We start from the raw sequence: 18,302 nt of genomic DNA on the forward strand, positions 1-18,302 counted from the left end.
CAAAGGTACCGGCGTTAAATCAGTATCAGACTACTCTAATCGGACATGCATTTGTGTTCATCATCAAGTTCTTCTTTGATACTCAATGTACTCCAATTCAGACATGTGTGTCCAACTAGTCGTTAGGCGTATTGTTTCGCCTACGGTTTCTATGAACTGTGCTGTTAATTTTCATAATTGATTTAGAATAAGCCCAGAAGAGCACACAGAAGAACGGAAGTGTAGGGAAAACGAGCTCTGCAATAGATTAACCTAGGAGACAGGTCGGGTAAGATTCAAACACATGTCATTAAGGCCAAAGTCGTAGGGAGAAACGCTTCCAAGGTTAACCAAGCTCTTCCATTTTTTCCTGCCTATAAAAGATGTAAAACACGGAAGATCGGAAAACTTTGTCTGTTTTACGCTGCAGTAGTCTAGCCTTTAAATTGATAAGTACTTATAAATCCCAAAACTTATTTAGATCCCCATTTAGGCTACAATTTTAAACTTGTAAATAGAGTAATGAGATTGACATGTAAAACAGGCCTCTAGTTCATTTAGGTGCCTAGAAAGATTCAAAAGCCTATACGAGTTTGAAGCGAAAAGTCGTGGGCACGTTAATCGATTTTAGGCCGAATATTCGTCACAGACAGAGTTTTGAACAATCGTGAACACTCTGTCATGAATCAATCAAGACGGTAATACTCCGACACCACCACACAGGCTGTAAAAAAGCTATGTTTGTTGCTAGCAAAAACCTAGTTGTCGATTGTAGGATGTTTATCAGCAACAGGCAAAGAATCTCTCGTAGAAGACAACGTGTTCATAGGTTTGCTTTTTAATGCATTTCTTGGCTGCCTTGACCTAGGAGCCTTTTATGTTATTCAGTAATAGCAGGCGATGTTATCGTCTAACTAGCCTAAACAATACCGAAGAACCACAAATACAATTTTCCCAAAAATCAGGACTCGGTCGCTTGTGAAAAATAGAAGATGGAGTAGCACTATCAGCAGAGATCAAATTGGTCAACACAGAAAATAAATTTTGAAAGGCATGTTATAAAATGTCGTAACTTTGTAGGAATACTCGAATGAATTCCGTAGTAATAATATTATTATCAATCGTAAGCGTAGAGTTTAGGAATGCTGTGGTGTTATGCAAGCTCCCTTTTTATTTAATACTCTGTCTAAAACAAGCGCACTGCCAGGCATCCCTACTAATCCTGAAAGGAACGTTTCAGCTCAACGTTGCGTTGTATGAACCCTATGAGTATGTTTGTTAGTTATGGTATGAAGCTATTTGAAATCTATACAGGTGACAATACTCACACCGTCGAATATTATGAGCTATCTTCTCCCATATATATTAAATCCGGACTCAGTTTCGTCGAACTGATTCAAGGGAAACTTCTCGACCGAAAGCAAATGATTTGATATTGGCGCATGAAGATATTTTGTAATTCCTAAACGCCGTTTACAAGTCTTCGAGTACCTACGGCTGAACCTTTTTCAGTGGTAATAGGCCCCGCATAGGAACTATATACCTGTCCATATAAAACGTCACGTTTTACGTTAAAAAAGCCATTGCACTTAGCACAGTTCATACATACAGTGTTAACAAGGCCCGCATTTGCTTAATTAAGCGTCCGTTTAAAAATGAAAATTATTCGTGTGTCTCTGACCCATCTAAATCTAATAGAGTGCAGTTAGTACTATTAGTGTATAATCTTTCTCTCGTATCTGTCGTGGATGATAGAGTGTACGCAAACGACGCTCAGCGAAGCCACAGGAAGTTTATACCAGGCCCACAGACCGGCTCATGAATGTACAACTTGTTGCTGATATGTACGTATTTCTGGACAATTCTTTCAAACAGGTACGAGAAATGTCGCTCGGACTAAGACCTACCCCAGAAAAAATTCTGGTCCTTTTTTCAAGTGCTATAAAAGATAATTAGAAGATTCCCAGGGCTTTAATCGCTGCGACAACAAAGAAGGACAGATAACGCTAGGGTTTAGTCACGGGTCACGCTCGACGAACATAATTATGCTTTTCAAAATTCCCCAGACCATCTTTTCCCAAAGCTTAGGTACTCTGAATGTATTACCTGGCTTGTTAAGAGTGGCAATTGGCGGATAAATCAGATCTTGAACAGCTCTAAGACCAAAAGGCCGAACGTACGCTTGAAGCCTTTCAGTGTGTATATTTTGCTTATTATTAAATACGCTGCTCCCCCTGAAAGCTAACGACGTGGCCGAAAGTCACTGAGAAAAAGGCTTAAAGCAACCGCGTTGATTGAACCCTAGAGTAACGTAATCTTTATATTTACTGTATTCAATTTACAAACATTTTAGACATGCTAAATGAGAATACTTTTTAGGAAGATATGCACTAGTTTTAATTGTTTTAGCCTTAAACATTCAGTAGAGCCAGAACGAATATTCTGCAAAAGCCGATGGCTAAGAAAGCGGTTGTGAAAATCTTTATGTCCCAAAAAAAACCCCTACTATCCCACCCCCCGCCCGCCTGCCATATTTTCGAAATTTCAGGGACTGTTGCTGTACCAAAAATTTTAACTTGAATGCATTATATAACAACAACGAATTAAGTGAAATAAGTCAAGCAAGAGGCTACAGATGACTTCATTGGCAGCCAGTAGTAGCCACTGCATACCAAGCCTTTGACTATGATTAGGTTTCCAAACGCGTAACCTATTCAACGGGTGTCGGCGATTACCATTCGTTATCCGATGTTCGAGATTGAATTGATATACCCGTTTTCGTACGTTTGAGGGTCTGTGTAGACAAAACCTGGTTCGTTTTCGCAGTTCTCCTTTTTCAAAAAGTACGTTCAAACTAACGAGTAGACGAACAGTTTCAAAAATCTTTTTTTCTATTGAAAGAAAGCTTGAAGCTGCAAAAAGATGAAAAGAAGTACCCGTCAAAAGTTGCGCGCTTGAACCTTGAGTAGGAGCACATTTCAGGCAACCTGTATCTTTTTGAAGGCAAGTTGAGCAGGACAAGCTTTTGGGTTTCCCTCTTTATTAGCTTAACGCGTGCGTCGTCGCAACGACAACAGCAGTAGCTGTTAGAGCGGTTGGTCTCACCAACTAAACCGAGGCCTATTTCTCCCAGCAAAGCACTTTGTTGGCACCTGTCTTTGTAGTTGTCTAAGGCCCAATTACGGACTTAGCTGGCTGGACAGTCGCTGCACAGCTATCGATACGGAGAAGTCGACGCGGATGCTTGTCCTTGTCCGGCTTCCCTCGTACACCTTTGATTGTAAACCACCGCCTCTATTAGAGAGACACATACATACACACACGCGCATATGCGTAACAACCTGGGCTGTCCGATCGCTGTTGGTCTAACAATTCCCCACTTCGGCAAGCACCACAGGACGAGCAACCTAATCGAGCTATCATCGAATGATGTGGTGCTAATACTTGCTTGGTCAACTATGCGAGCCTTGCGCCCGTTGTGGCCCCAGGCGGCACCTAAATGCTCTAAGATCTCAAACACGTACTGGTGCTACTAACCGGAATAGGCCCTATAGCAAATACAAGTTACCAGCTTGGGCGAAAAATGGGAGGGTCTGTAAGAAGACGACGCAGTTGCCTAACGCCTACGGCTGTCTGCAGTAGCAAATACATGGTGAAGTATATGTATGCAGCACTCTTTTGTTGTAAATAATAGATGCGGCGAGGCAGCGATAACCGAAAGTTAAGGTTTTGTCCACCATAACCAGTTGGCATGGCACATTCAACGTTGAAAATAACATCCCAAAGTTCTGCTTAATATTGCGCGTGTGTAGAATCAACACTAACCGTTGTATATATGCATTTATGAGAGATCCAATAGTAAGAAGAATCAAAAAAGACAATACAGTAAATTTGAATATATATTGATCAATTGTACTTATGGGTGCACGTTCAACTCCCAGAACAACGCGGTTGATTTACGACAATTGGTAGCCAACGAGTGGCGTCTTGCTGGTTCAGTACTTGGCCTGATGTTACCTAGGTGAACCTAACAAAAGCGTAGTTGAGTTTAGGACTAAAAGACGAAATGGATGGTAATAACTCATCTAGCCGCCTTGTCGCATCGGGCTGCTAGATAAAGCTGTACACGTTCAGCAACTCTGCTCGAATGGAATAGTATCTGCACGTTCGCCTTAAAGATATCAGAAATTTCAAAGTGTTTCCAGCAACTTTATCTCGAATGTAGACGTTTGGGTAGGAAATATCTTTACCTTTAAGTACCGAAAGCATGCCAGTTTAAGGTGGGGTTCTGCACATAAAATCTCAGCATTTTTGATTGTGCACACAGAACGACAAATGCTATTTATGTTTGTTTATATTCCCTATTAATCGAAACCAAACAAATCGCCAGCTTGTTAAAAACAGATGATATAAGCGATTCCTGCACCCACGCCTTACCTAGGTTATAGTATGCGAGCAATCCATGGACGCAGCTTACAAAGCCATCTTAGAGTGTCTCAGAACTAGAACATACGCTGATAAGGAAGCGACGTACGCTTAAAGGGTCTTTCATCTGCAACAATGCGGTTAATGTAAAGATTGAGGCAATGCGCGTCAGATAAAATAGGGTCAGGTTAAGAAGGCAGAATAGTATGCCTGTCTAACTTAGTGAAAGAAAACAGGGCGTCCAATGATCTTGGAAAAATCCAGTGAGAAAAAGCGAGGAGCGAGGAGACCGGGAGATGCTGATGATTCAGGCCATACTTGTTTTTGGTTAAAGAAAAACCGCGTTGTGGTTTTAAGCCCACAAAGAAAGAGCCTGTCGAGACAAAGTGACGCTTGTCGAGTCTGGATAAAAAATGGACAAAGGAGTAAATTCCCTCTGTCCGATGCATGAGCATGCAGACAATGCCGGAATATAGCAGAATGCATAGTAGTATTCGAAAGCGAAACAGCTGCCCTTTAATTTGCTTTTATTGGAGCTTTTCTATTCACTGAGGATTCAATGACTATTTACGTCCCAACCGAAGAAAGCTTGTAGAAAGAACTTGCCGTTTACTGAACTAACGAGAAACGTGTACACAAACCGCATCCGTTATACCAGTATTTATATAAGAACGCAAAGGGAACACTAATGAAAAAAAAAGCTGTAATACCTTTCATATGGAACCCATACTAGGCAGCTTCTTAAATTGGATTAAGTGTTGCGCTTTTTGATTCTCTAGCCTTATGTTCGGGTATAGGCGTAAAGTACCTGATGAGTTATTTTGATGCGGATGGATAGCCAGTTAGGAGTTTAGTTGCGTTTTTGTCATAGTAGAATTTCGCATTTTTTGTATATGAAGAACTTGCACCGTTTTACAAAAGTTGACACCTCGTTAGCCAAAATCTGTCGTAGCTGTCATATAGCTTGTAAGTGACAACTGCAATCAATTATGGCGCAATTGTCCTTCATGCCGACCACAACGTTTCTAAATAAATGAACGCAATAATCAAGCGTCTAGCCAGCTCTGCGTGCGGCTTTCATCTCAGTAATTAAGAGACTGTTAAATGTTAAGGAAGGTCCGTTATCTATTTAGCTGTTCCTCGAGAAAATACAACCCAAACGCCGATTTTGCTTTGATACCGCAGCCAAGGCCAATAACGACAGGCCAAGGTTGCCAAGCACACAGATATCCACGAAAAGTCCTTAAACCCTCAAAAGCAGGCCGCTATGCGAAGCAAAAATAAAATCGCTTTTACGCAAACTCCGCACAATTGTAAAAAATCAATGATAGATTCAGGACTGGAGGCGCGACCATCGACCAATTACCAATTTCCATCAAGTGCACAATAGAACTTGAAAAATATTATTCATACGTGCCGTTGGTAGAATTGAGTAAGCGATAATCGGCCTTTTTTCCTACTTGAGATGTTTGAACGGAGGAAGCTCCACCAGTCTTGCCTGATCAGTTTGTTGCCTTGCTCGCCCACGATCAGACACTGTTTACACAGAACTTATTAACAGCGTTTATTATTGAAACACGACGATCCAAATGGTGCCGAGTATATTTGACCGAAGTAGGTATTTACCGTTCGTACAGTACAATAATTTATGTTGTAATTATAATAGTACTACGTTTATATATTTATCTACTCCTTCCCAGTTCCTTGGCGTATCTAATCTTCTCCTAGTAGAATAAACTCGTTGTCAATATTAAAAGGGTTAACTTGGTCGTTGTATGATTACCATCTCTAGCTAGAGTAAGTTAGTCAGCCTGACCACAGATGACACACGTGAATTTCTCTAAAAGAACAGGAAAATCCGCTGCACATGAGACAAACCCTACGATGCGAAAAGAATGGGAAAGACAGCGGTAGCATCTGCACAGTGTGAGATTCGTGTTTTTCTATTCAATTGAACCTGCGATGAGTGCTTATTGAAAAAGTAAACACTATTCAAGGTATTTCTATTCAAAGACGAGGACAAAAACTATTCAATTAAGTAATGCTGGAAAGGTGGAAACCCGTCAGTTCATCCCTCTGTCGAGTGAAGTTAAATTTTATGCTCAGACCTCTTGCAGTGCGTCTGCAATTGTTCGTCTATTGGAGGAGGGAACGAGGCGTATACCCCTCTATCTTTTCCTTCGATTATATAGTGGTAATAACTTAGACGAATTGATATGTACTGTTCCCATGAGTGAATCTGGCTTGGTCAATGAACTGGCTAGGAGAGAATATATAAGGTGTAATATAATGGAAATTATTTAGTAAATGCAAACTGCTGGTTCGCAGTTAGCCTCGGGCCAAAGATTTTCTTTTGTCTCAAGCTGCCGGCTCAGAAGCAAATTAATAAAATGGATAAGGGTACACTTTTGTGTATTGTCGTACATAGCTCGATACATTTTGCATGCCTCAATTACTTGAGACGTATTGTCTATACGCTGGATGATCTGTATCACGTACGAACATCATACGACAGGCCTGTGTCAGCTTTTTAATGCTGATACAGGCTTACGTAAATGCCATACTCAGATACAGCTAATTTCTGATAAAAAAAAAATCACTCTTCTAAGAATCAAATACAAGTACATGTGAAAATTGATTTTAGTATCTCACAGAAAGCTAAAAACTAACTTCGAAACACCTTCTGTGAAAGGTCTTCTGGCTGATTCGATGATGCGGTCGAGATAAGGGTTTACTTATCTGAAACGAGAGCTTGTACAATAGCACTTTGTACCAGCTGTCCTGAAAGTTACCTGTGTACAAAGGATCATCGACTTGGCGATAAACAGGCAACTATACAGCCTATTAGCTGTGCAGTCAAAGCAAGAACTGGCCTTGTCTAAATGGAACACCTCTCTACGGTTTGTGGCCTGTCCTTAATTATTATTACTATAAATAGTAAATGTATTCATATATATAAAATACATTCGTCTTTGTTTACAGAATGATATACAGATTGATAACCGTAGTTTAAGCAGCCCTTGCTAGTTTTCGAATGTACGACCTCTGCCGACCTGCACTCCTTATTCGACAGATAGCTAACAAAGAAGCCAGGATAGGGTAAGCGGTAGGAAGTTAGGGCATAGAAAGTTAGCTTTCGGCCTCTAATCTGATTGTGCAGTGCGAATTGGCGCAGTATTCAACTTGCGAACTTATCATTAGGCTAAATTATTGTATTCCAATGATATAAATTATCGAAGTAGTGAATTCTGCCGATCGTTACTGCTGTTCATTGCATCAGACAAGTTTTTTATTTATTTTATCGCGTCTGAGGGTAACTTATTTTTAGGTTTATTCTGTTAATCGAAACAACACGTATGTACCGCACTAGGAGTTCTATATGCGATAACAGTTACTTTTTTTTTTTTTATTAATCTAAATAATGCTATCTGCCCTTCTCATTTTCGGCCATTTGCCGGATCAGGATCATATGGATGAGCGAGATGCAAGTACAGATGCTGACTTGATCCATTCCAATCAAACATACGTGTAGGTTTTACGTATATAGAATAGCGTTGATTTCAGAAACATCCTATATACTCAGCATGTTACTTCGGCTAGCTTCAGTGATATCCGAAATTTTATATGAGGATTGAATGTACTCTCTGTATATAGAATCGGCTGGGTCGGTCATACGCGCCCACTTCATTTCAATCGCACGGAACGTAAATAGAAGACTATCTTCCTATTACAGATAAGGTACAGATGCACTAGCTAACGGCAGACATGTTCTATCCAGGTTTATTATCTACACGTACTCTACAAAAGGAAATTTCATCACTTCAGATTGATTGAACGAAATTGCATTTCTATGAACTACCAAGACAAAAAGCATACGTTCTGGTTAGCTAATATGGAAGCAATTCTAGAAAAAAAATGTGGTGTACAGGCAGCGTATTACTCCTAAATTATCTCCAAATAATAGATGTAGCTTTTCGTGAACCCTATGATAGCCTTCGATTCTATTACAGTTAGTCCGCATGCACAGTGAAGACTTCTCCGGATACTCCAATATTCACGAAGATCAAAAAATCGTTTAAGTAAGTAAGCTATGCATATCTTGCAATGACTATCGGAATCATTTTTGCTACCAGTGTGTATGGTCTGCACATACAATGACCTAGACGACTTAGATACACGAATCAAGCGAAGCTCGCAAAGGTCATTTGTCATAACATTGCACGAACCTACGATGAGAAAAAAGACGTCTTATAGACTTTAAGTACAACTTAGAATTGTATATATATATATACTATAATGGCCAAATTTGTTTCCATGAACAACATTAATGGACCGCAAGACAATTTAAAAGTTTCTCTCTGAATATTTATATGTTGCTCCGAAACGTTTTGGAAACACGTGCACAGGGTAGCCTTGAGGCTTTTGACAATTGTAAAAAGAATACGACAAATCGTGCCTGCTTGCATCATCTGTCATTCGGGCTAAGCCGCTTCTTCTTGCCGCATTGGCCATCAGTGAATAGGTCGTAGGTCGTGCAGCGAACCTGGCTTTTGTGAATGAAAAACCGATCAAACAATCCGGATCAATAATACACCGATAGTACATGCTGGATTAATGTTTGCTCTTATTCATTTAAAGCAAATCTGAAGATCTCTATTCGCCAGTCGTATCTTCACGACGCAACCGCTGGTCTACTCGTGATTTCAATAGAAACTCAAAACTTTCACAACACGGCAATATGCGTACGGAACTTCGTAATGTTGGCGTTTTCATTCCATCTTAAAAGTTAACCTTAGATTACATCAGTATATAAAGGCCAAACTCTAAACGGTACGCCGACTGTCATGCAAATGGGTTTCCTTCCGCTGGTCAAAAAATGTCTAGTTGTCGGAAGTTGTCGATTAAAAAGGTGGAATATGCGACAAAAGTAAAAGCCCAGATTTAAAACGTTAAAATATTGGTCCAAAGTTTATCGGTTCCGCATCTCTCGTTTACACAGTGGCACTTTTTGACAGTCTTTGTTTTGAAATGACGGTTACGTACGACCGGACAAAAGCAAATAAAGATCATTGGAAGCCTGGTTGTCGTTATGTATCGTTTTGTAAAACCCAAATTGGTCGCATATTAAATATTATAGATATAACGTGAACGGCCGAATGTATCGAAGTAGTAAATTACGTGTGCTCAAGCAGTAGAAACTGAAGCCAGAGAAAGGCCGTGACCACGTGGGCGAAGTTAGTAACAGAATGTTCTTGGGAGATGAAAAACGCAATTGTATTGTATAAAAAAAGTATATTTAATAATACATTTATAAATTCAGCAGTTAGGTTTAAAATATTTTTCTAATTTTTACACATAAACGCTACGAATATTATAAAAAATGGAAAAATTAATGACTATACTTATCTATGTGCATGTTCCGTAGCGCTCGAAAATCAGCTTTCCTATTTTAAAATCAATCGATCGAGGTAGACTCTTCGAAGAAGTCGATTCTTATATAGATATTATGTTCAAACTTTTTACAGACCGCTGACCCTAAGCTAGGTCAGCGATTTAGAAGAAAAGTATAAAAGTGAACGGGTCCGTATAAATATAATCCTTTGTTGAATCCTGAGCACCTCCTGCACATAATGAAGTAACGCGTGACTTATGTGTAAGTATTAGTCGGAACAGTGCCCCTCCGTCAAGTCGCCTCGTCATTTATAGATCTCCTAACTTCAACATAATCAACTCCCTGCTGAAAACAAAGATCTCAACAAACGCTTGTCGGAATTTTGATTTATAGAAACTATAGTAATGTTTCTAGCTTAAAAGCGGTGTGAAAAGACAGTTGTTTGGTCCGTCTGAATTAGTCTTTTCAATACCTATCGAAGTGACAAATTACATGCGTCGTTGATAAGCATATATAAAGCAGGGACAACTTATATGCGCTAGCTGCTTTACGTAACGTTATCATGATTATCTATACGGATATACTCAGCGATTGTGATGTCACGAATGTTGACTGAAAGTGGAACTTATAAGTTCCACTTTCAACGGTTGCGGTGGCGATGACAAAGGGTCGCATAGCTGTTTCCTCCTTACCGGAAGGCCAGAAGGCTTCTGGATCTTGCAGGGGTAATTGACACTGATTGCGTATCTGTCGCAGCCTGTCACGGAGCCTGAAGCATGCCACTATAGAGCCGTCATTGCCGCCCGCTGATATTTCTTCTTCGTTCCGCATCAACATAGTGAAAAGCATGTTGACAACCGATTCGGACGTTAACACGATTTAAGGCAGAAGTAAAGACGGCACAGCCGTTAACCCTCCAGCATATCCAACAACATATAGCCGAAGAGAAGTCCGAAGATGCTGGATCAGGGACCCATAGCCTTGACGACCTGCCATCTTTGGCCGCCAATCTACGGCATGATCTTTAAGCGCAGAGCTATTGCTAATTGTACCACTGCAGTGGAGCAATACAAATATCTATTTAATGTGCATAGATTCCTCGCAAATTGAAAAGTGGTTGTTTGTGCAGATACCGTGTTTACGATACTTTCTCCTTCCGGAAGTACTGGGTTACTAAAAGTTATGTTTGAAAATTACCATCGAAGCTGGTACTATCGATGAGCCATTTCTGTTAAGCTAGTTATCTATTATACTGCGATATTTTTATGACAACTATTTCCATTTGTGGTAGGAACTCTTTCGCGCACTGCTGTTTACATACATGTGAATATAATGTGACTTCAATACGGCAAACTTTGCCAATCCTTTTTTTATTAAGTGAATAATAAAGTAAGTTAGGTTTCTTTGACTCGACATTACTGATGGATATGAGCTGCATTTTAGGCTAAGACCGGCACGTTGATCCTTTTGCTTGACACAGACCTTTTGCATAAAAAGCCCTAAAGCCGCTTACATTTGGTATCTTCTATCGAACTTTAAGTGGCTATACAGCAATGTTTTAGAGACTTTGTTGTCACAGAAATTCAACAAAACATAAGTAAATGAAAATAGAAAAAAATGCTTTGATCCTCGTACTACGAAATAAGCGCTTACGCTTAAGGCAATATTTTGCTGTCTAGCAGATTGTTTTTCGGGGCGTCTATTGGTAGACGTAACCGGCCTACTTCGTTAGTGCAGTTGTTTTCTCGGACGCCGTTCTCAACTTTCCGTCTGTGTAGTCCTGTCATCTTTTTCCCTCCATCTTTTTCCTTAGCTGCGTTGTGTCCTGCTACTTTTCGTGCCTCAAGCCTTTAACGCGCGGAAACCTTAGACACAGGCGGTATCCAATCAGAAAAGCCTCGGATGCTTCAGAAGGACCAGCCTATCGTCAAACGATTATTGCAGCTTGGCCACATAACAATTCGTCGCTGTTTAATTGCCAACCGAACAGACGACATCAGGGATATCAAACCCGGAGAGCTGTCTACGCAATGACATACCATAGGGGTTGCTGACTGACGCTTATTCTCTTCAATATATAATCGCTCATAATTTGCTCATTCGGCCAATACACAAATATATTCGTAATCCGTCGGCCAAAATTTAACTGGGATTTAAGACGTAGGACAATTTCATCTATGGAATGAACATTATTTGTCGTAAAAAGCTTGCTTTTAAAGATCTTATAAAGGGCCGGATAATAAATGCGTTTGAGCAAGAGTTGAAAGCTCTAATGGCCCGTTTTCATCGCGGGCTTGAATGCCGGCGAGTCAGATTTAATTTCCTTCAAGTTATCAGGGTGTTGTTACTAACAGTGGGCCTAGCAAGGACTTGGTTTATGTTATTTGTAGGTTGATTGTAATCAATGCCACTAGGTGATACGCTTGACACGACGACGAAATGCACGAGTATGGCGCGATAAAAGTTTACAGGTCTAAGCGTAGCTCAGCCCATCAACACCAAAAGTATAAATCGGACCTGTAAAAGTAAATTTATAGGAGTAGAGCATAGCTTTATCTAGCAGGTAGTCTATGCGTACTAATCGTCAGAAAAAATGGACCAGTAAAAAAACTAAAAAAGTACTAGCTCTAGTCCTCATTGATCATTCGAGCATATACAGGTCTTGAGGGGGTTTCCATTGGTGTCGCAGTATAATCCATGCCAACAGCGCACGAAACTTAATTTTCGTCTGCAATTCGTAAACGAAACCTTCTAATCAGATCCTTCGGGTACACGTTTCTGTTCTGGAATTTTCGAGATACGAGCCCCCTGTTGAATCTAGCTGGCTTCCAGAAAATGAATATATATGTAGATATAAGGGTTAGCATAAGTCCAACCTGCTGCGACGCTCGAATTGATCGATCAGCGGGCCGATCCGAACCCTTTTGAACAGGCTTGAAGTGGACACAGTCGGAGAAACCCTTTTGCCAGATGACTGTGCGTTTTTAGGTCATTGTAGCCGCTCACAGGGAGCATGCAAAAAGACGCGTTCTATCCTCTATGCCAAATTTCTTTCTAGCTCCCAACCTTAGGAGTCAAGCAAGCAACAACAACCTAAGATTACCATCTTAACAGGCTGTCAACGAGGGTCATACGAGGGCCCCGGGTGAGCGATCATTGTTACTGAGTGCCACGGTGTTCTGGTAAAAAAGTAGGAAGTGCTAACGAAATTAAAAAGTAAGCCACTGTAATATTTCGGGAGATTTTCCTTGTAATTTCTTCAGGACAAAGTAGAAAAATGCAGCTGCCAGGATACGAAACAATTCGCAAACGACAATTAAATAGGCAGCCGGCCAGGAAACTATACATTAAGGGAAATAATACAGAAATATCCCGTTCACTAATAACTACTGGTCCTATTTGACTTAGTTTTGGTGGGTACGTCCCGCGTAGCATTTTTTTATCATCACCTAGAGATGCTGATTTACAATATGGCGTCTTAACTTATATTTGTTGTCCTGTTTAGAGAGAATATCCAGCGTATTATTCTATATAGTAAATATTATATATAGTATAAATAAAAGCTATTATCTTTGTGGGCCATAGAGTTTTGGCTTTTTCTCGCAATGTTGACATTATTTTTTATTGAGCCGGTAATGATACGCCTGATGCAACGCTGAGACAGTACAATCGTCTAGTATTTATCCGGCTGCTGGAATTTTGTTGATGTTTAAAAGAGACCTATTCTGAAATGCGCTCGCCTAATGTCAAACACAATACCTTGCTGGGTCCCCTAAACCTATATATTATGTTGCTTTTGAGTTTTAAATGTATCCAAGTAGGATCAGTATTTATGCAGTAGTTGCCGTGGCTGTATTGCCGTATTGAATGCAGTTCTTGTCACCTCTGAATAACCAGCAAGGAACCTATTACACAATGCCTATAATGGCAGCGGTGGCCTTTTTCATTTGTTGATCCCACTTTGTTGATGGCAAGAAGGGACCCTCGTCCTTAGCGAAGAGCATTCTCGAGATCGAAATTCCCACACCGAGACTGTTTCAATCAGGTTTCTATTTGTTAAATCAGCTCATCTGTGGCTCCAAAAACAATAAGAAGTTGACAAAAGTGTTCGTGGCAACGACTCCGAATTCCAACATGGATAAAAATGGCGTACGAGAAAGGTCTATTTTAAATGCCTCTTGGATTTTGTAAGCAACAATTTCTTTCGCTCATATGTTAACTTCTTTACGAAAGATTCAGGTACAACAAGAACAGATCGTCTGGACAGATGGCAGAGCTCCCTTCGTAGAAACACTTTACAACATAATCCGTTCTCAAACGTGACTCTATAATTCTATCGGTGACGAGGCACGAGACAGCTTCCCTTTAGGCGCAGACTTGGCCGTCCAAAGCAACGTGACAACGATATCCACCTTCTGTAATATTACACTAATGTATAATATTATATTCTATTGCCATTTCGCTTGCATCCGCACTAAAACCTCTACCTGTATATACGAAATCGTTGGGTAAACCAGCCGGGCTGATAGGATCAGATTGCTTTTCCAGCGGGCGCGGAAAATGGATTAACCCTCGGCGCTTAGCGAACGTAACGAATCACCCACATTGGCAGATCATCTGTTTGCGTCGCCATATCGAAGTGGTGCCTCGAGGTACGGTAACGGCCGCTAATAATTATTGCCATCTTAATCTTCATCATCGGAACGCGGGTCGCCGTAATGATATAGTCGACCGAAAAAATTAAACCGTGCGTCGATTAGAGAAAAGTCCAGATTGCAGAGCTTCTTGGAGGCAACCTTTTGACTCAAGGCTATCAGGATGACGGCGCAGCTAAAGCTAGAATCTTTCCATACACAGAAACCAAAATCGTTTTCACGCTGACAGATAGAACAAATATTAGGTACGCAGGCTGGCGAAAGGGGTACTATAAAGTTTGAACATGCCCAGAACTGGACACGTGGACAAAGGAAAAGGCGACAAAAGGCAGCAGAAGCGTAGTGCGTGAGGTTTACATTTCTGCGGGAACGGTGGCAATGCAAATGCCAAACAAATGCCCTCTATGGCAGATACAATCTATGGACGAATTCAGCCATTCGAGACGGTAGGGCTGCGGATGGAAAGATACCGCTGCGAGGGCGGTCTTGAGATGGCAGAAACAGCGGAGAACAGACTCGCCTGCCGCTGATGCCGTTTTGGGCGCGGCTGTTGTGAGCCCCCTATCGTCGCTGTCGCCGTTGCATGGAATCGCATCGATCAACTATATGCTGCTTGCCCATAGAGTATAAGGATGCTACTGTGTGGGGTTGCGCCAACAGAGCCAGATGGCCATTAGAAAGATAGCAGTGTTACGCTCGCTACTACTGGCTCGGATACTGCTGACTATGATGATCGTGACTAATGCTCATAATAATGATGATTCAATCGATACGAAATGTGATACTGATGTTTTTAGCTAAGGCGGCCTAACATTTAATGAGACCACGCACGATTGAGCTGTATTTATAGAATATGTAAGATTTATAAATAATATATATAAGATAATAAGTTTATAAGAACCAACAGCACATAGGGGTCACAAAGAATAACTAGGAGAGCAATAGAGCTTTCGGTCGAAAGGAAGGGCGCAGAACAAATGGTGGCGTTATGCAGTCATCAATTTGAACGCGTTCATCAGGAATGACATGCGAGGGGCTTTTTGTCTGGCTCTGTACCTATGTCCTATGTGTATTTATGTGCGCACATTTACATTGTTTGTTCGTATTTGAGCATATCATGTACGTTATCGCTGTGTGAGTGTGTGCGGGTATATGTGCTGTATCAGTAACGCATGGAAGTTCTGTTTTTCCTGTGCGTTTTTAGACTCGAGTATAGGAAATCGTCTACTCTTAAGTTTAATAGGCAAAAAGTTCATTTCGGTGTTCGACATCTATTTGATGACTGAAAACTTGAGACTCGCGCATGGAAACGCGCGTGTGCTTGTCTAAGAACGCCGATAAGCGTTCTAATGTTTATCTTAGCTAACGATTAAAATGTCTGGAGTCACAATAACTTACTCAATCAAACGTGCAAGTTAGTCATTGTGCGGACCTACATCAGAAACAATTTTGCACACTTATTACCTTCATACAATACCGTGAATATATCGGTATTAGAAAACATCTAAGAGTGCATCTAAGGCTAACGTGAATGCCACAGTATCGATAAAAATATTCCAATTCTATATAGGTCTCGACTTTTGACCTACTATAACAAACCGGGATTTTTTGCTTTTGTGATCTTTATTCTTAAACGGTCTTCTGCGGAAATTCAATGTATCCGTCAGTGCATACATACGAGTACTCTTCCTGGCCTGTGTGTGTTTGATGCCCCATGCTAGGCTTGTAAAAAGAAAGACTATCTGATTCATAGCTTTTTTCATTTAAGAGAACTCGACAATTCTCTTGCATAGTTTGGGCCTTTTATTCCATGCTACACTGTACAGAGACACGGATCATAAAAAAATATATATTCTATATATATAAAAAATATAAGGTATATATATATATATACTCCATACTTTATATTAAAGTCCCACAGCATGGAGCTGCATGGGCTGTTGGTAAATTCCTATGAAGAAATCTAAGGGGAAAATGCTTTTCATATTATAAGGGGCTTTGATTATAGCTAGGAATGGCAAAACTTTCTACTTCACTGCTTAGTCAAGCAAATAAAACATTGTTATTTGTCTACCATATGGCCGCAAAAAATTCTGTTGCGTAGTGCCGACCCGGCTTTCCAATAGCTCGGTCACCGGCATACCGACGAGTTGGGCTTTGTTTGAGAGGCGAGGAGAGCCAGTAATCATTTACGCATTGTTCTTTAAACGTATAAATTTGACTATACTGAAACCCGCAGAGTTATCGTAGTGGTGCATTTTTCTAGCATAAGAAATTATTCACAGTTAAGTTTTGTCTATGACTGTGATAATTCGAAATATAATGAATATATATATATATATACAATAGGAAAACATATACGTGTATATATACACGTATATGTATTTCTACTGAGCATACGTGTGCTCTTAGGTTTTCAGTTTTTTCGGAAAGTTAGTACCCATCCGGTTTCGAAACGCAACATCCCATATGTTATACAACTTTTTTACTGGGACATACTTATAGTTTTACCTGCCGGTGCCATAAGGTACCAATTTCAACGGTTCATTACAAATTGTTTCGATCTTGATATTATGGTATTTGCGACCTTAGGTATTATATTATGATTCTTTTTTTGGTTAGGTGGAAATCATTAATAAATAAGCATCATATTCTTATTCATATCGGGGGCCCTTATGAGATCTACGTTGCGAGGTTGCCCCCAGAGGCCAGTGTTACGTTTTTGCTATCATCTACATTAATGTCGCTCCGCAAAATCTCCATTACACATGTGATATGCATTTTCTATGATTGTATACTACAAGCTAGAAATTTATCTATATTATTATGTATTTTACGACCTATAACGATGGGTGGGGTCGGTAAGGTTTTAGGATCCAGTACCTTATACTTCGAGTCAACGTAAAATCTTATTATTATCGTAATTATCGGGAATGCATTTTCCGAACACTGCGCTTTTAAGAGATTACCATTGCTCTTGCTGTGGTACTTACATAAAATACTTATATTGTTATTAAAAATTGTGACAATTTTTTAACACTATTTTATTCATTACTGGGTGTCGTCCAGTAGATACTAATCGATTAGGGAAAAAAATCGGTCGGTGCAAGGTCTGGACGCTGCGGTAAAACCTGTCATTGGTGTCTTCCGACCGTTACCTTGCATTGTTATGAAGCAAAACATAACTTCGCTTGTCGAGCGTAGAAAGCGATTTTGAACGAATCAAGCCTTTAAAATCCTACCAAAGGCAAAAAACAGTTCTTTCTAGATGAAGGTCTGGTTGAGGCCAGGAGCCTGGCTTTTTTCGCAGGGCCTTACCCATTCCTATCTCTACTTCATATACAGATACCATTTTTCGTCATCAGTGACGAATTAGTTATTATGGCCGCGTGATGCTTGATACCAGATGGCGAAATGTTCAGGTATAGCGTTAAGCCGTAAATTTTCTGAATTTACCCAAGCTCCGGGTTTCTGTGTGAATTCACAGAACCAAAGTAATCTGCCCTGAACCGGACCCCATCCTTTCGGCAAATCTCCGGGTTGTTTATTGACCCTTTTACTTCAAAGATGCCTTTAGAAGGTCGTCATCGAACCCAGACAGTTGGTCAAAGCAAAAAACATCCTCTAGGTCCTGCTCACTGTTTTCAAATTTGACAAACCACTCTTAAGCAGCCTCGTTAGCGACAGTGCCATTACCATGTACAAGGCAAATGCCCCAGGCTCTTTTGGCCTCGACAAAATGCAAAAGGTGAAAAAATGTACATTTTGCTGCTTGAAACATCGATCCTTGACAAGATATTTCACAGCACAGTATTATTATAGCAGGCTACCAAGGTAGCAAGAGAACTTTG

The 18,302-nt window shown here is 40.4% G+C and overlaps 1 protein-coding gene across 18 annotated transcripts in view; it reads right to left on the reverse strand.

Annotated features, from left to right (window-relative positions):
• The window catches only part of LOC111250837 (uncharacterized), a 182,166-nt gene that overhangs the window by 84,482 nt on the left and 79,382 nt on the right, over nt 1-18,302 (reverse strand). The gene's annotated exons all lie outside the window — the stretch shown is intronic.

The sequence above is a fragment of the Varroa destructor genome, unplaced genomic scaffold (assembly GCF_002443255.2).
Source record: "Varroa destructor unplaced genomic scaffold, Vdes_3.0 BEIS01000005.1, whole genome shotgun sequence".
NCBI lineage: Eukaryota > Metazoa > Arthropoda > Arachnida > Mesostigmata > Varroidae > Varroa > Varroa destructor.